We start from the raw sequence: 20,081 nt of genomic DNA on the forward strand, positions 1-20,081 counted from the left end.
GGTCAGGTATTTTGTAGAATGTCCCTCAATTGGGATTTGACTGATGTTTTTTCTCATGATTAGATTGGGGTTATGGGTTTGGGGAAGGAAGACCACAAAAGGAAAATGCCATCCTCATCATATCAAGGGTACCTACTATCAATATGTCTTACCATTGTTGATGTTAACTCTGATCACCTGAGTGAGGTAGCAGTGTATGCCAGGATTTTCCACTGTAAAGTTACTCCTGCTCCCTGCCCCCAACTCCTTTTCCATTCCATACTCTTTGGAAGGAAGCCATTAAGTGTAGCCCATGCTTAGGGAGTGGGGAGTTAAGCTCCATCTCCTTGAGGGGGAAATATCTACATAAATTAATTGGAATTCTCCTGCATGAGAAACGTGTCTTCAGGGACACTGTTAGGAGCCAATTTTGGGATTCTGATATAGTTGGCTAGGGTGCTCATGTTTTGGGTTAAGGCATGGGAGGAGAAGATGTTCTTTGCCTAGGGTGACATCTTTTCCCTGTGTCCTCACTCCTCTGTGTGTGGTGTGGTTTCAGGTCCTGCCCAGTCTGGGCTTCCAAAAGAGAGGGCTGTTCTGGAAGGTCTTTAAGATCACATCCAACTCCAAAATACAGTCTTTGCTGAAAACCAGAGAAGATAGGCTGCCTTTGCTGGGACCCTAAACAGAAACCAGAAGGAGGACCAGGTGGAGGATGAGGAGTCATGGGCCCAATGTGCCCCAGGGTCGGTTCCCATGCTGAAGCTACTTGTCTTTGTATCCTTCACAGCTTACTCCACTCCTCTGCAGCAGAGGGTCCTGTGCCTGCGGGTGAAGTTCTCAGGGACCAAGTTCTCCTGGGACCAGACTTTTAAAGTTCCACACCCTTCTGTGAACAAAAGCAATTGGCAGGGACAAAACCAGATTTAGGAATAGCCCCCTTCTCAGGTGACCAAGAGAGCCAGCACTGGCTCCCTTGGTTGAGGGTATGAAGGATGGTTGGGGAGGAATCCTATTCATTCAGTAAACATTTATCGAACACCTACTGTGTGTCTGATACTAAACTGGGTGATAGGGATACAATAAAGAAATATGATAAACCAGGTCTGTCTTCCTTCCCAGAGTTTAAGACAATTTGTGCCATAGATCTGTTTGGTGATCTGGTGAAGCCTATGGACCTTTCCTCAGAAAACAGTATCCTTTAAATACATAAAATACCTAGAGTTACAAAAGAAATTGATTATATTGAAATATAGTTATTAAAATATGGAAAAAGCAGATATGTGCTATGGTAATATATGTGCTCCTCACTAATCCCTTAAATCATAAAATCTAGTGGAGGGTCTAATGACTATCATGATATTAAAATAGAGATGAGATTACATGATATTTCAGCAGATCTACAACACCTATAATGCGATATGAAAATCTCTGTGATTTCTATTGATGACAGAACCACAGGTACTACTACTATGTTACATTCTTTACTGAAAAAATGCTAAATTTCAATTAGAGTGAATAAAGATGTATATTTTTATGTATATTTTTTCCCATCCAAATTCATGGGCCCCTCCAAACCCTGTCCCCGGACTAGATTGGAGGTCCATCAACCCAAATTAAGAACCCCTGATAATAGAAATGTCCTTTTCGTCTCTCCTTCCTTCTTAAATAGCTTTCCTTTGGAGGACAGAACTTGGGTTTTATTCAGGGTCTTATTGCTGTGTAAACTCAAGCCAATCAGCTTCTCTGGGCCATAATTCCCTCAGTCTGAAACAATGGGAAAGGCAAGAATTAAAAGAGGGAGACCTTAACTATATACGCTCCAGGCAATTAATTTGTGTACTCTCAATCCTCACAACAGCATTGTTAGGAAAGATTTTTAAATTATCTTCCCACTTCCAGATGGTTAAACCGAGGCTCCTAGCGAGGTTGTCACTTGAACAATGTCTTAGCGGCAGGGGCTGGTGGGTGACTGGCCAGACCCCCATAACCACCTCATCCTCCATGGATGAAATTAGGAACTACGCTCATTTTGAGCAACAGAAACCTGGCTCAGAAATCCTGCAGGTGGGGGGGGTCGAGTCATGTCTCTTAGAGCGTAGCTTAAGCAAGGTGGCTTACGGAGAGTAAGACGTCAAGAAGCCGGGGATCTACTATTGTTCAGTGACTCGCGCCCAGGCTACCTTGGCCTTACCGTCTGCGTGTTCCCAACTAATTCTCGAAGGCCTGTCAAACAGCCTGGCAAAAGGCAACAAGTCCTCCTCTCCTGGCCAATCCTATGAAAGGGTGGGCTTGGCTCATAAACCAATCAAAGACCCCCAGGGGGGCGGAGTTTTCTTCGGCTTGGATCCGGGCCTGGGAGGTAAAACTAAAGTGTTTCCATCTCCAGCCAATCCCAGGGAAGGCAGGAGGGCACGCCTCCAATGGGAGCCCGAGAGCCGTCAGTAGCCCTGGAGGCCTGCTAACCCGCTAGCTCTCCAGCCGGCTGGAGGGACGCGTCCAGTGCGTTCACTAGATCCAGCCGCCGGCCCCTCGAATCCGCTGGCGCTCGGCAGTGGTGGCGCGGAGGCAGGAGGTGTCTGGTGAGACGCTGTAAAGACGGAGGTGGGGGGTGTGAGGGAAAGAGGCCGGGCTGGAGCGCATGAGGGGTGGGGCCTGGACGAGCTTTTACCTGGGCGGCCTCTTAACCCTAGGTCAGCGGGTTGCGGAGGATCGTGCGGGTAGCAAAGGGAGGGCGAGTGCCCCTGCAGCCCCAGACAACAACCAGGTGAGTATCCTGCGGAGCCCATCACCCATGCCCACCCCTGTCTCTTGGGAAACGGTTCTGTGCAGGTCTGCAGCTCACGTGATCGTCTGCGTGCCTGTAAGTCTCCATCTCTCTGCCGCTCTTCTCCCTGTCCTTCTCCATCTTTCTGTGTGTCTCTATATTTCTTCCTGTCTCCTTCTCTGAGACATACTAGACAGCCCAGACCTAGAAGGCTGAACCCTGACGCTACCAGTTAAAACTAGCCATGAAACCTTTAACCATCTACACCACCCATATAGGCCTCAGTTTCTTCATCTGTCAAATGGGAGTCTAATAATCTCCATCTGAGGGGCGCCTGGGTGGCGTTAAGCGTCTGCCTTCGGCCCAGGGCGTGATCCCAGTGTTCTGGGATTGAGCCCCGCATCAGACTCCTCTGCTGGGAGCCTGCTTCTTCCTCTCCCACTCCCCCTGCTTGTGTTCCCTCTCTCGCTGGCTCTCTCTCCCTCTGTCAAATAAATTTAAAAAATCTTAAAAAAAATAATCTCCATCTGAGACAATACATGTGCATCACTTTGCCCAGTGGCTGGCCTCTAGAAAATTTTCAATAAATGATGACTGTCGTGACTGAAAAAAAAATAAATGATCTCTCTTGGTCTTTGGCTTTGTTTTCTCCCTGCCTGTCTCTGACCCTAGCCCCACTGATTCTTCTTTCTGAATGCTTCTTTTTCTGTTACTGTTTTTCATATTTCTCTCTGTCTCTTTCCCATTTCAAAGCAGGTTAGAGGTGCATTGTTTATAGCAATGAGCCTGGCCTGAGAGCATCTATGAGCTTAGCCTGGGGCTCTGGACTGTTCTGTGGGTTAAAAAAAAATGGAGCCTGGTTTTGGCCTACTTCTTGCCTCACTGAGGAGAGAACCCTCTTTGTTTCCCACCCTACTGTGTTGTGTTAAACAGGCAGAGGCCTCCAGGGTGGGGGGTCAACTTAGATGAAAAAGTAAACCAGGCCCTTTGTCCTTTATTATGTTGGTCACCACAAGAAGACCAGGATTCTCCTAGTTACATCTCCACACAGCCCTCTTTTCTGTCCCCATCCTGAAATCCTTTAACCAGGCCTTCTGGAACTCACTGTCAGTGACCAGCAAAATCTCCATTCTCTCCTTGGCTTCTGAACAGTTCCTTTTTTTTCTTGCCATGCCTTAGTGGTTCTCATACCTACTAGACCCAACACTCAATTTTTATAATTTCTATTTTGAAACGTCCCTTTCACTATCCTGAAATGAAGTACATAGATAACAGAATCTGTCTCCCCACATAATTCCTCCCAAACCAATGTAATGTCCTAATTGTAATATAAGGGAGAAGTAAAGGAAGAGTAATTTCTAATAAAATAATATGTATTTCAATATGTAAAGGCTAGGATATAATTTCACTAGAAGACATAATGAATGGTCTTGCACGTAATGATCCTTGTATCTGGGAATATGACACATGTGTGTTGATTGCTGACTCAAATACCATGGGTAGGGTGATGTGATTTTCCGAGTCATGAATAATTCTTCATAAAGTTTTAAATAAAACCAAGTGCAATCCTCCCTCGATTTATATGGTTCATTGAATTTCTGAAAAAGTCAGTACTAGAATCCATGATCTGGCCCCCATAACCTCTCTGACCTTCTCTCCTACCATTCTCCCCACTTGTTCCCTCTATTCCACCCACACTGGCTTCCTTTATGCTACTTGAACAAATTAGGCACCCTCCCACCCCAGGGGTTTGTGCTGGGCCATCCCCTGGACCTGGAAGGCGTTGCCCCTAAATATATACAAGGCTTATGCCCTCACTTCCTTCAGGCCTCTATCCAGATGTCACTTTCTCAGTGAGGCCTACCCTGACCATCCTGTTTAAAACTGCAGCTCTCCCCTAGCACATACCCCAATCTGTTTTTCCCTAGTGCTCCTCACCCTCTTCTATAATAAATAATTTACACCTTTATTGTGTTTGTTATTTATTGTTTGACTCTCCTACTGGATTGTAAGCTCCAGAAGGGAGAGGTTTTTGTCTTTCTTGTGCCTTGATGTATCCCTATCACCTAAAACAGTGTTTAGCATAGAATAGGCTCTCTCAAAAAAAATGTTTGTTGAATGAATAAATGAATGAAATGAATGGGTTTTTCACTTACATTGTTGTCTGGTGGGGTGTTCAAAAGCTGTATGGGATGCAGTACAATTCTTTGCTGTGTGGAGCTGTCTTGTACACTGCAGGATGCTGAACACCCCTGGTCCATGGCCACTAAATGTCACTAGTGATCTCCAATTAATGTGGTAATCAAAAAGACCCTAAAACATCCCTTGACTGTCTACCCCCTGCTGAGAACCACTGTTTGAATAGAAATTGGCTTTCTCCTGATCATGCTGCCCCCCAGGAGCCCCTTCATATCCCTCTTTCCAGGAGGCCAAGAGGCGAAGGTAGGTGTCGTCACTCTACTTGACCTTCCCAGACACTTACTCTCTCTCCTCCTCAAACTACCTTTTTTTAGAATTAAATTTTTTTTTATTTTTAAGTAATCTCAGATTTAAAAACCTATAAAAATAGTACAAAGAATTCTCATATATCTTTCACTCAGATTCCTTAAGTATTAATAAATTATGCAACTATATTTCAATTATCAAAATTAGGGAGTTAACATTGGTAAAATACTATTAATGAAAGTACAGAACTTACTCAGATTCCTTCAGTTTTTCCACTAATATGAATTTCTCTTCTGGGATCTAATTCAGGATCCCATATTACATTTAGTTGTCTTAGCTCCTTAGACTCTTCCAATCTAAGACAGTTGTTTAGTTTTTCTTTGTCTTTCATGACTTTAATACTTTTGAAGAGTCCTGGCCAGCTATTTTATAGAATTTGTCTGATGTTTCCTCGTGATTATAGTTAAGTTACGTGATTTTGGCAAGAAGACCATGGAAGAGATGTGTCTTCAGTGCTTTATATCAGAAGGCACATGATGTCAGTTTCTCCTAGTACTGGATTTGTTCACTTTGACTATTTGTTTAAGGTGGTGTCTGCCAGGTTTCTCCAGTATAGTTAACTCTTTTTTCCTTTGTAGTTAGTAAGTAATTTGTGGGGAGATACTTTAAGATTATATACATATCAACCACCTTGTTTTGGGGTTTGGTTTTTTGTTTTGTTTTGTTTTGTTTTTTTAGAGAGGGAGTTGGGGAGGGACAGAGAGAGGGAGAGAGAAAACTCTAAGCAGGCTCCATGCCCAGCTTGGAGCCCAACATGGGGCTCGATCTCACAACCCTGAGATCATGACCTGAGCCGAAATCAAGAGTCAGACGTTCAACCGACTGAGCCACCCAGGCGCCCCACAACCACCTTGCTTTAAATTTCGTACCATCAGACTATACCATTACCTGCTCCTCTGTGTTATAGTCAGGTACAGACATACACACATACCTGCACCCATCATACTTCATTCATACAATTTAGCTACTCGCTCACTGTCACTCTTTAACACTACCCCAGTCCCTCTTCTTGGTGATTTTAATATCCTCCTAGATGATCCTTCTGATGTTCTCGTCTCTCAGTTCTGTGATCCACTTTCCTATAATGCTCTTTCTTGCCTTTCAACCCTGCTTCAGCCACCCTTTCCAACAGTCTTACCCTTCTTCTTCTCAGTACCTCTGACTGCACTGCCTCCATACTGTTTCAGGCATCCTGTCATCCAGCCAGTGCTTCTTATCCTTGTAGTCTACTCCCTCTAGCTCCCCAACTCCCAACAATCCCTCAACACCACCAAGACTGTACGTTTTCACTGCCCTTTACTTCCTCTGTGTTCCTATGTCCTTCCTTTACTCAGCTTAGATTCCATGGTCCATCATGACCATCATTCCTTTGCATACATCCTCACTCCCATGGCCCTCTGTACTTCAGCGTGTTTATAGGGCAAAACCCCAGCCCCGGTGAAATCCAACTCTCTGCCTGCTCCATTGCACTTGCCTAGGCCATTCACTCTCCTACCTTCCTAGTTGGATGTTTTGTATCTTCTCTCTCCTTAAATCTCCTGATACCACTTCTTTCATCCTGTACTCAAGCTGCGTACTTGACTGAAGGATCAAAACTATCAGAAGAAAACCTGCATAGATTCCCATCACCACACCTAACCACCAAACAGCATTTGTATTCACATACTCTGCCTTCTTCTGTGTTATTATGGATAAACTAGCCCTGCTGTCATCAAAATCCAGTCCCTCTACTTTGGCACTAAATCCCATCCTCTTTTACCTACTTGAAGACATTGCTTCAGCAATTTCTCCCTCTCTACAAGATCATTCCCATTAGCACACAGCCATTCTGTTGTTGTTCCCATCTTTTTGTTACAGCTTTATTGAGATATATTTAATATCATAAAATCCACCCTTTTAAAGGGTACTATTTAGTGTTTTTTGTATATTCACAGAGTTGTGCAACCATCACTGCAATCAACTTTAGAACATTTTTATCCTCCCCCCAAGAAAAGAAGCTTCAAACTCATTAGCAGTTCTTCCCCACACCGCCCCCTCAGTCATAGGTAACCACTATTGTTTCTGTCTCTATCTATTGATTTGTCTAGTCTAGGCATTTTATATAAATGAGATCATATAATATATTGTTCTTTATGACTGACTTCTTTCATTTAGCATAATGGTTTTGAGGTTCATTGATGTTGTTGATATAACATTCCTTTTTCCTTCCAAATAAGATTCCATTATATGGATATGCCACATTTCTTGTATCCTATCCATTTGTCAGTTGATGGACATTTCAGTTGTTTTCATGTTTGGTGTTCTGAATAATATTGCTCTGAACATTTGTGTACAAGTTTTTGTGTGGATGTGTGTTTTCTTTTCCTTTTGGTAGACACCTAGGAAGTGGAATTGCTTGGTTATATGGCAAACCTATGTTTAACATTTTGAGGAACTGTTCACAGAAGTGGCTGCACCATTTTAAATCCCCATCAGCAATGTATGAGGGTTCCAATTCTTCCATATCCTCACTGACACTTTTTACTGTCTGTCTTTTTTATTATAGCCATCCTAGTGAGTATGAAGAGGTACCTCATTGTGGTTTTGATTTGCCTTTCCCTAATCACTAATAATGTTGAGCATCTTTTCCTGTGTTATTGGCTATTTGTGTATCTTCTTTGGAGAAATGTCTATTCAAATCCTTAGCCCTTTTAAAATTAGATTGTCTTATTGTTGAGTTGTAAGTGTTCTTTATATATTTGGGACACAAGTCTCTTGTCAGCTATGTGAGTTGCATATATTTTCTCCCGTTCCGTGGGTTGTATTTTTACTTTCTTGATGGTGTCCTTTGATGCACAAAAGTTTTTAATTAAGTCCCATTTATCAATTTTTTCTCACTTGAGCATTTTGTGTCATATCCAAGAAAACATTCCTCACCCCAAGGTCTCAAAGGTTTCTTTCTGCTTTTTCTTCTAGGAATTGTATGGCTTTAGCTCTTATATTTGTGTGATTATAGTTAAGTTATGATCCATTTTGAGTTCATTTTTGTGTATGGTGTGAGGCAAGGGTCCAAATTTCATTCTTCTTCATGTGGATGTCAGTTGTCCCGTACCTTTTGTTGAAAAGAGTATTTTTACCCCCTTTGAATTGTCTTGGCAACCCTTGTCAAAGGTCAACTGACCATAAATTCTAAATGTAAAGGTTAATTTTCTGGATTCTCAATTCTACTGCATTGATCCGTGGGTCTGTCACTATGCCAGACCATACTGTGTTGATTACTATAGCTATGTCATAAGTTTTGACATCAGGAAATGGGAGTCCTCCAACTTTGTTTTTCTTTTGCAAGACTGTTTGGACTATTCTAAGTCCCTTGCATTTCCATGTGAATTTTAGGATCAGCTTGTCAATTTCTGCAGAAAAACAGCTGGGATTTTTATAGGGATTATATTGAATCTATATATCCATTTAAGAAGTACTGCCTTTAACAATATTAAGCCTTACAATCCATGAACATGAGATGTCTTTCCATTTAGCTGTACTTTACCTTTTTTCAAAAGTGTTCTGTAGTTTTCAGTGTACAAATCTTTTGTTAAATTTATTCTTAGGTGTTTTATTCTTTTTGTTACTATTATAAATGGAATTATTTTCCTAATTTCACTTAGAGAATGTTCATTGCTAGTGCATAGAAATACATTTGATTTTTGTTTCTTGATCTTCTATCCTGTCCCACTGCTGAACTTATTAATTCAAATAGTTTTTTAGTGGATTCCTTAGAGTTTTCTGTATACAAGATCATGTCATCTGCAAATATAGCTTTACTTTTCTTTTCTAATCTGGGTGCCTTTCCTTTCTTTTTCTTGACTAATTGCCCTGACTAGATCTTCTAGTAGAGCGTTGCTAGAAGTGAGGAGAACAGACATTCCTGTCTGGTTCCTGATCTTAGGGGGAAGGTATTGAGTCTTTCTCGGTTAAATGTGATGTTAGCTGTGGGTTTTATATAGGTACCCTTTATCAAGTTGAGGAAGTTCCCTCCTACTCCCAGTTCTCTGGGTCTTTTTAGCATGAATGGATGTTGGATTTTGTCAAATGCTTTTCTGCATCTATTGAGATGACCATCTGGAATTTATACTTCTATTCTATTAATATAGTATATTACATTGATTAATTATATTATAGTTATATAGTTATTATAGTATATTACATTGATTAATTTTCAGATAATAAACCAACTTTGCATTCCTGAAATAAATCCTCCTTGGTCATGTTATATGATACTTTCCGTACATTGCTGGACTTGGTTTGTTAGTATTTTGTTGAGGATTTTTACATCTATATTCATATAGTATATTGTTCTATAGTTTTCTTGTGATGTCTTTGGTTTTGGTATCAGGGTAATACTGGCTGCATAGAATGAGTTGGGAAGTGTTTCCTCCTCTATTTTTGGAAGAGTTTGTGAAGGATTAATATATGCTTTTTGTATGCCATTTGTCTTTTCTGTTCCTTTGTTCTTCAGTTCCTCTCTTCTTTTGTGTTAAGTAGATATTTTCTACTTTAACTTTTTAATTTCCTTGTTAACTATATGTATTTTTAGTTAGATTTTTAACGGTTGCCCTGGGGATTACAATGAATATCTTAACTAGAAACAGTCTACTTCGAATTAATTCTAATATCAATAGTAACTTTGTTCCAATTGCCTCTGTTCCCTCTTTCCTTCTTTGTAGTGTTGTTGTCATATGAATTACTTCTTACATTATAAGCCCATCAACACAGTATAATTATTATTGCTTTACACAGTTGTCTTTTAAAACGGTTAAGAGAATAAAGGTTACAAATAAAAATACTTTCTTTCATAATACCTATTTCAAGTTATCATTTAGTGTCCTTTAATTTAAGCCTGAAAGTAGTGTTTGTTGTAAGATAAGTCTGCTAACAACAAATTCTTTCAGTTTTTGTTTATCTTAACTTCTCTTTCATTTTTGAAGAACCAATTTAGCTAGACACAGAATTCTGAGTTGATAGTCTTTTTCTGTAAATATTTTAAAGATGCCATCATGCTATCATCCAGCCTCCATGATTTCTGATGAGAAGTCAGCTCTTAACCTTATTGAGGGTCCCATATATGTGATAAGTCATTTTTCTCTTGCTGCAGTCAAGATTTTCTTTTTGTCTTTGCTTTCATCAGTTGCACTATGATGTGTCTAGGTGTGGATCTCTTTGAGCTTATTCTACTTGCATATACTTCTTAAGTGTACAGGTTAATATTTTTCATCAAGTTTGCAATGTTTTGGCCCCTTCTCTTCCTCTTGCCCTTTTGGTACTCCCATTATGCATATGTTGGTACTTTTGGTGGTGTCCTATAGTTTTGTGAAACTCCGTTTCTTTTTTTTTTTTAATGATTTTTTATTATATTATGTTAGTCACCATTCAGTACATCCCCGGCTTCCGATGTAAAGCTCGATGATTCATTAGTTGCGTATAGCACCCAGTGCACCATGCGATACGTGCCCTCCTTACTACCCATCACCGGTCTATCCCATTCACCCACCCTTCTCCCCTCTGAGGCCCCCAGTTTGTTTCTCATAGTCCATAGTTTCTCATGTTTCATTCCCCCTTCTGATTACCCCCCCTTTCTTTATCCCTTTCTCCCTACCGATCATCCTAGTTCTTATGTTCCATAGATGAGAGAAATCATATGATAGCTGTCTTTCTCTGCTTGACTTATTTCACTTACCATTATCTCCTCCAGTGCCGTCCATGTTGCAGCAATGTTGAGAATTCGTTCTTTCTGATAGCTGAGTAATATTCCATTGTATATATGGACCACAGCTTCTTAATCCAGTCATCTGTTGAAGGGCATCTCGGCTCCTTCCATGATTTGGCTATTGTGGACAATGCAGCTATGAACATTGGGGTGCATATGGCCCTTCTCTTTACTACGTCTGTATCTTTGGGGTAAACACCCAGTAGTGCAATGGCTGGGTCATAGGGTAGTTCAATTTTTAACTTTTTAAGGGACCTCCACACTGTTTTCCAGAGTGGCTGTACCAACTTGCATTCCCACCAACAATGTAGGAGGGATCCCCTTTCTCCACATCCTCTCCAACAATTGTTGTTTCTTGCCTTGTCTATCTTTGCCATTCTAACTGGCGTAAGGTGGTATCTCAGTGTGGTTTTGATTTGAATTTCCCTGATGGCTAATGATTTTGAACATTTTTTCATGTGTCTGTTAGCCATTTGTATGTCTTCATTGGAAAAGTGTCTGTTCATATCTTCTGCCCATTTTATGATTTGTTTATTTGTTTCTCGTGTATTGAGTTTGAGAAGTTCTTTGTAGATCTTGGATACCAGTCCTTTATCTGTGGTGTCCTTTGCAAATATATTCTCCCATTCCGTGGGCTGTCTCTTAGTTTTTTTGACTGTTTCCTTGGCTGTGCAGAAGCTCTTTATCCTGATAAAGTCCCATAAGTTCATTTTATCTTTTATTTCTCTTGCCTTTGGAGATGTGTCGTGAAAAAGGTTGCTCTGGCCGATGTCATAGAAGTTGTTGCCTATGTTCTCCTCTAGAATTTTGATGGATTCCTGTCTCACATTGAGGTCTTTCATCCATTTGGAGTTTATTTTTGTGTATGGTGTGAGAGAGTGGTCAAGTTTCATTCTTTTGCATGTAGCTGTCCAATTTTCCCAGCACCATTTATTGAAGAGACTGTCTTTTTTCCACCGGATGTTTTTTCCTGCTTTATCAAAGATTAGTTGCCCAAAGAGCCGAGGGTCCATTTCTGGGTTCTCTATTCTGTTCCATTGGTCGATGTGTCTGTTTTTGTGCCAGTACCATGCTGTCTTTGTGATCACAGCTTTGTAGTACAGCTCGAAATCCGGCATTGCAAAGCCCCCAGCTTTGTTTTTCCTTTTCAACAGTTCCTTGGAGATTCGGGGCCTTTTCTGTTTCCATACAAATTTAAGGACTATTTGTTCCAGTTCTTTGAAAAATGTCCTCGGTATTTTGATCGGGATAGCATTGAAAGTGTAGATTGCTCTGGGTAGTATGGACATTTTAACTATGTTAATTCTTCCAATCCATGAGCATGGAATATTTTTCCATCTTTTTATGTCTTCCTCAATGTCTTTCAAGAGTGATTTATAGTTTCTATTTCTTGGTTCTTTTTTCTTTATGTTCTTCAGAATGTATACTTTCTATTGCCCTATCATCAGCTTTACCCTTTCTCTCTTCTACCAGCTCAAACTGTTGTTGAGCCCCACTAAGTGAATTTTTCATTTCAACTCCAGATTTTCTATTTGATTCTTTTTATGATTTCTGTGTCTTCATTGATATTCTCTATTTGGTGAAACATTGTTCTCAAACTTTTCCTTAGTTCTGTGAGTGTACTTTTTTTTATTTCTTTGAAAATATTTATAGTAATAATTTAAAGTCTTTGTCTATTGAGTTCCAAACATGGACTCCCTCAGGGACAAGTTCTTTTGGCTGCTTTTTTTGGTACGTGTAACATACTTTGCTATTTCTTTGCGTATTTCATAATTTTTTTGTCAGAAACTGGTCATTTTAAAAAAGTTTTTATTTATTTAAGTAATCTCTACACCCAACATGGACCTAGAACTCATGACCCCAAGATCAAGAGTTACATGCTTTTCTGACTGAGCCAGCCAGGCACCCCCAAAACTGGGCATTTCATATACTCTATTCTAACAACTCTGGTATCAACCTCTTCTACCCTCAAGGTTTGTTTTTCTGGGGTATGTGTGTGTATGTGTGGTATTTGTGTGTGTGTGTGTGTGTGGTTGTTGTATGTGTGTGTTGTTGTTATTTCCGTCATTACTGTTAATTTGTTGAGTACTTTTCTCAACTACTTCTGTAGATTCTATATTCCTTGCACTATGTGGCCCCTGAGTTCTCTGCTAGCTTATTTTTTAAAAACTTCATGTTTTTATTTTTAAGCCTGGATTCCTAGGAGATCACACCTGTGTAAGTATATGTTGGTGGTCAGCCATTGATTGGTTGGATTTCCTTAAATCCCTTGTCCATATGTCTTCCACCCTTCGCCAAGGGAATCTGTGTGAGAAAGCGTGTCTTCCAACTTCAGCCAGTTTACAAGGCAGGCTTAACTTTCACATTCCGCTTACAGTCAGCCAGAAGTGAGTGACTTGGCGCCTCTCCTTTTCCACCTCTTTATTGGGCATGTGAATAGCCTTAAATATGTGCACAGCCCTTATCATACCTGGGAATATATCAGGGCTTTTCAAAGTTTCCTGTGGTTGTCTCATTCTCTAGGATTTCCTTTTAAATTCCTGGCCAAAGCAGTCAGGCCTCTCTGTTGCCTGCAATTTAGTCAGACTTTGCCTACTATACTACTGAGCTAGAGAGGGAAAGAGGATGGGAATTAGCTACAAGTTAAAATGTCATAGAACCTGTTGTCTTCCCAAGATTCAGTGGTTTCTCTTAGATGGGCGATTTTTACTTCATTCTGTGTCTTTGGTTAATTTCAAGTTTTGAAATGGTTGATTTTTGTTGGTTTGCCCATATTGTCATTGTTTTAAAGGGAAAGCCAGTTCACCAAATCCCTTATTCTGTCATTCCATTTATCTCCCATTGCTCCCATCTTTGAAAAGCATTTAAAACCTGATTCATCACACATCCCTGTGCAACTATGACTTTCTCTATTCCCCTAACAGCAAAACTCTCCAAAAGAGCTATCATTCCTCACTTTCTCCTACTCTTCTATTCTGTTTGTTCATACAAAATATATTAGATATGTAATAAAAATTATATACATGAGTTATCAGAAGTAATGTAATGAAAACTGTAGAAGTCACAACTCCACCCAAGAACAACATTAATGATAGCCTCTATCCCTATGTCCTTTTCTGTCCTATTCCCCACCATCCCCCCTGCCAGAAATTACCATTCTCTTAAGTCTTATGTTTAACATTTCCCTTGCTCTTTTTGATACTTTTTTTTCATATTTGTGTAAATGTTTAACCAATACATTATTTATTTGGCTTGGTTTTGAGCTTTGTAAAAAATAGCATCATACTGTATGTGGTCTTCTGTGACTTATTTTTTTCACTTATTATTATGTTTCAAAGATTCACCTGGTTTCTTGCATGTAACTGTAGCTTGTTCGTTCTCAGTGCTGTATAATGTTTCATTGGGTGACCATAAAACAAATTATTCATCCGTTTATCTGTGGACAGACATTTAGATTGTTTCCACTTTTTGCTCTTAGGAACAGCGCAACTATAAATATTCTTGTGCGTGTCCCCTAGTACACATACACACCCATCTTTCGAAGGTATATACTGAGGAATGGAATTGCTAGTTAATAGGACGGGTAAGCATTCAGCTTGACAGTATTATCGCAAAATGTATTCCTATCTGCAGGTTGCCAATTTATATACCTTTCAGCAATTTATAAGAGGTCCCATTGATCCACACCCTAATCAGTACTTGATACTGTCCCACTTTTTAATTTTTGTCATTATAGTGAGTGTAAACTGATGTCTCATTGTGGACTTAATTAATATTTTTCCAATCACTAATGTGGTTGAGCATTTTTCTCGTGTTTCTTGTCCATTCGTGTTTCTTCTTCTGTGAAATGACTGTTACTGTCTTTTGCCCATTTTTAAAATTGGGATTTTTCTCATTTTTATTGGTTTGTAGGAGTTATTTAATTATTTGGATACTCATCATTTGCCAGTTTTATGTGTTGAATTATCTTTTCACAGTTTGTGGCGTTTTTTTCTTTATGGTATCTTTGCATGAGCAGGAATTCCTAATTTTTGTTGACAATTCAATCTTTTCTGTATAGCTAGAACACTTTTTGTGTGTTGTCTTTCCTAACCTATGATCATAGAGACATTCTTTATTTTCTTCAAATACAAGTTTAACAGGTTTTTTTTCCTCTTTAAGTCCTTAATCCAAATGGAATTGATTTTTTGTGTGGTATAAAGGTATGAGGGAGGGAGCCAGTTTCATTATTTTCCACACGGATAGCCTCATGATCTGAAGTACCACTCTGTCATATACCAAAGGTCCATATCTGTATTGGTGTGTTGCTGGGATCTCTGCTACTGGCCAACGTTTTTTCCCTGAGCCAGTGTCACACGGCCTTAATTACTTTACTACCTTACTACCTTAATTACTTTGGTTTCATAAAGAATCTTGGCATTTGGTACAGCAACATCTTCCCATCTTATTCTTCTTCAGGAATATCATATATTCCTAGCCCTTTGTTATTTCAAACACATTTCAGAACCATCTTGTCCGGTCCGACAAGAATATTGCAATTGCAATGCATCTACAGATCAGTTTGAAGAGAATCGATCTGTTGGTGATGCTGAGACTTCCTAGCTATGAACATGACATACCCTTTCATTTTAAATAAATTCTTGAATGTCTCTTGGTACGGTTTTCTAATTTCCTTCATAGGGTCTTGCATATCTTGCGTTAGACTTACTCCTTGGTATTTACGGTTTTGCTGCTATTGGGAAGATCTTGTCATTTAACGTGTTTTATCTCATTTGCAGGTGTAGAGAAATGAAGTTGATTTTTATGTTAATATTCCAGCCATTCACCTTGCTAAACTTTTATTTTTTTAAGCAAACTTTTTATTTTAGACTAATTTTACAGTTACAGGAAAGTAAAGAGATAGTACAGAGCGTTCCTGTGTACTCCTCACCATGATATATTGGTCAAAACTAAGAAAGCCATATTGGTATATTCCTATTAACCAAACTTCAGACTTCATACGGATTTATCGGTTTTCCCACTAATGTCTTTTTTTCTATTCTAAGATCCAGTTCAAAATACCATATTGTGTTTAGTTGTCATCTCTGTTGCCCTCTGCTCTCTGACAGTTTCTTAGTCTTTCCATGCTTTTCATGCCCTTAACAGTTTTGAGGCATACTGACTGTCCCTCAGTTTGGATTTGTCTGAAGTTTTCTTCATAATTAAACTGGGGTTGTTTTTGGAAAGAATAACGTAGAGTTGAAGTGCCCTTTTCATCATATTATATCAGACGTATGTGATATCCCCATGACATCACTGATGTTGACCTTAATCACTGGTTAAGGTAGAGTTTGCCAAATGTCTCCACTGTAAAGTTGTTATTTTTCTCTTTTTATTTTCTGTTCTTTAGAAGACTCTACCCCCCTTCAAGGAGAGGGAGAGGATTTAAGCTCCACTTCTGGCAGGGGGTGTATTTACATGTAGTATTTGCAATTCTTCTGTAAAAACTATTTGTTTCTTCTTTTTGTTTATTTACCTGCCTATTTGCTTATTTATTCAGTTGCCTGTGTGTATCAGTATGCACTCGTGCATATTTATTTGATAATTTGAATTATAAATCCAATACTTTGTCATTTGTCTTGTTGCTCAAATTGTTCCAGCTTTGGCCACTGGGAGCTCTTTCAAGCTGGCTCCTGTGTCCCATTTGAAATGCCTCCATCTTTTGTTTTTTAGCACTGCCTTACCTGTTTCGGGGCTACAAGATACTACCTACTCATCTTGTTATTTTCCTGCTCCATCCCTAGAATTGACCATTTCTCAAGGAGCCCTTGTTTCTTCTAAGTTGTCTGTATATTCTTTTTTTTTAATTTAAATTCAATTGGCCAAGGTATAGTACATCATTACTGTCTGTATATTCTTTTGCGTTTTCTATGTTGACAACAACATCCGCTATAAATAATGACAATTTGTTTTTTCCCTTTCCAATCTTAATGCCTTTCGTTTATTCTTCTTGCGTTACTGAGATGGACAGGCCCTCTGGTACAGTGTTCAAGAGAAAAGGCGGTAGTGGGCATCCTTATGCTGTTGGGTATTTTAAAGGAAACACCACTAACTTTTTCCCTATTAAGAATGACATTTGCTGTAGATTACCCCGGGTGTTACCAGATTAAAGCAAGTGCCAACCTGTCACTATGCTAAGAAGTTTTTATTATTGTTTTTAAATCACAAAAGGGTGTTGATTTTTTTTTATGAAATACCTTTTCTATTTCTTAGGATCATTATGGGTTTTTTTTCTCCCCAATAATGTGATAATGCGATAAATGATGTGTATGGATTTTCCTCATGGTAGACTACCTTTGCATTTCTGATATAAACACTACTTGGTCGTGATCTTTTCCTTTTTATACGGTACTAGATTTAGTTTGTTAATATTTGTTTAGGATTTCTGTGTCTGTGTCCATGAGTAAAATTGGTCTTTAATTTTCCTTTCTCATGCAGTCATAATTTGCTTTTGGCCTCAAGTTCTGCTGGTACCCTAGAATGAGTTAGTGTTCCCTTTTTTACAATATTCTGGAAGATGGTACATGACTTTGGAACGATCTGTTTGGTAGAATTTTCCTGTAAAACCATCTTGCCCTGGTGTTTTGCTTTTTTAACATTGAATTAATATTCAACTTCTACATAAAATCTTTTCAAAAATTTAAATGAGAAACTTGAAATCTGCTCCCATAACGTGTTTCTTTTATATGAGGTTTTATGCTTGAAGTGGCTACACACAAATCCTGATCAAGACTTTTTAATGATATGTTCTTCAAATTCTTAACAGTCACAACCAACAAGAATCTCTCTTTGTACAATGGAAGCGATAAAGTATTTAGAACCAATTTTTAACTTGTTCAAAAATGTTTAACGATTGAAATGATAGCAGCCTTTTTTGTTTGACTGACAAATATATTGTTATATTCTTGAGACAGTGTGATTAGATTTCAAATCCGACTGAACTCTTTCATATTAATTATTCTGAAATAATGATGAAGCTCTTATTTGCAGAACATGCATCACTGTTAGAACCATCACCCTGCAGCTAGCTTGGACACCATTAAAAGGGCTCATCAGCTGCACACGGATAGAAGTATCTGGTATTCGTGAAGACTGAGTTTCAGGGCTGCCACCTGGAGCTACGCCCTCCAGAAGCCCCTGCTTGGCTTCCCTGCACCCAGCGCCACCCCAGCCAGTCACTACTCGGGCTGTGTGTGGTGATTCTTGGCGACTGGAACCCTGACTCCTCCAGCAGCTCCACAGCCCCTTTGTCCTCAGTGAGCAGAAGACGACAGAAGCTGGCTACTGAAGAGGCTGTCCGAGCCATAGCACTCCTCCTTGGCTCCACTTAGCACATTTACCACAGAGCAGTAACGGCGCGCTGGGTGTCCCTTGTTCGTGCTCACTACCCACGGGGATTGTAAAGGGATTTGTCAGGCCCCATTTCACTAAGGCCACCCTGTAAGGATCTCCACAGGAGGCCGCCCATAGAGAGAAGTGGCCTGCCTGGGTTCTCCACAGCCTTAAGGCCCACGTGGGCACCTCCAGGACTGAGGGGATCAGTACCTTTCCACCTACCCAGGATCTACACATCAGCTGGAAAGTTCTGCCTCCTAGTTTTTGTTCTTTTGTTTGTTTTTTGGTAGGAAGAGTTTTAACTTGCTTCTTTCATTCCTGTAGTAATTAGAGGGCTATTCGGGATTTCTTTTTGTTTCTTGAGTCAGTTTTGGTAAGTGATCGATTTCTAGGAATTGGTCCATTTTATCTGCATTCTCGAATTTATTGGTATAAAGATCCCTTTTTTAAAAAATCCTCTGCTGCATATAATCTGTAACTATGTCTCCTTTTTCATTGCTGATACTGGTTATTTGTGCCTTCTCACTTTTTTTCTTGATCAATCTCACCAGAGGTTTGTCTATTTTATTAGTCTTTTCCAAGAACCAACTTTTGGCTCTGTTGCTCCTCTCTATTGTTTCTTTGTTTTCTATTTCTTTGATTTCCGCTCTTATCTTTTTTGATCTCCTTCCGTCCACATTTTTTGGATTTATTCTGTTGTTCTTTTTCTGATTTCTTATGTTGGACATGGAGATCATTAATTTCCAGCCTTTCTTGTTTTGTAACGTGTGCATTTAAGGATATACATTTCCTTCCAAACACGACTTTTCTACACATTCAAACATGTCCTACTTCATTATTGTTCGGTTCCGAGTACTTCAACATTTCCATCATGGTTACTTCTTTAGTGAGTGATATAGAAGTGTGTTTATAAATTTCTAAATGTGCGGGGAATTTTTAATGTATCTCTTTGTTATTGAAATCTATCTTAATTGTATTATGGTATGAGTCTGTGGTCCGTGTGATAACAACTCTGAAATTTATTGAGACTTGTTTTATGGCTTAGTACATGATCAATATTTTTGAGTGTTTCGTATGTGCTTTGTAAGATGTATGTTCTCTAATTGTTGAACACAGAGTTCTACATATGTCTACTATCAAGTTTGTTAATTATATTGTTCAAATTTTCTATATCTACACTGATTTTTTGGTTGTGCTATGCCAGTAATTGTAAGAGGTATGTGCATTTTCAATTATGATGGTGGATTTGTCTGTTTCCCCTTATAGTTCTTTTTTTTTTTTTTAAAGATTTTATTTATTTATTCGACAGAGATAGAGACAGCCAGTGAGAGAGGGAACACAAGCATGGGGAGTGGGAGAGGAAGAAGCAGGCTCATAGCGGAGGAGCCTGATGTGGGGCTCGATCCCATAACGCCGGGATCACGCCCTGAGCCGAAGGCAGACGCTTAACCGCTGTGCCACCCAGGCGCCCCTCCCCTTATAGTTCTTTTTAAAAATTTTATATATATATATATTTTTAAGATTTTATTTATTCGACAGAGAGAGAGACAGCCAGCGAGAGAGGGAACACAAGCAGGGGGAGTGGGAGAGGAAGAAGCAGGCTCATAGCGGAGGAGCCTGACATGGGGCTCAATCCCATAACGCCGGGATCACGCCCTGAGCCGAAGGCAGACGCTCAACCGCTGTGCCACCCAGGCGCCCCAAAAATTTTATATA

General features: G+C 39.6%; 1 long non-coding RNA gene across 1 annotated transcript; it reads left to right on the forward strand.

The window, feature by feature from the left end:
• The first annotated feature begins 2,390 nt into the window (after positions 1-2,390).
• On the forward strand, positions 2,391-19,678 carry LOC109490782. Its single transcript, XR_002144172.2, has 3 exons — positions 2,391-2,561; positions 2,673-2,746; positions 18,021-19,678. It is a non-coding gene; the product is annotated as an uncharacterized LOC109490782 (long non-coding RNA).
• The last annotated feature ends 403 nt before the right edge of the window (positions 19,679-20,081 follow it).

The sequence above is a fragment of the Ailuropoda melanoleuca genome, chromosome X (genome assembly GCF_002007445.2).
Source record: "Ailuropoda melanoleuca isolate Jingjing chromosome X, ASM200744v2, whole genome shotgun sequence".
In the NCBI taxonomy this organism is placed as follows: domain Eukaryota; kingdom Metazoa; phylum Chordata; class Mammalia; order Carnivora; family Ursidae; genus Ailuropoda; species Ailuropoda melanoleuca.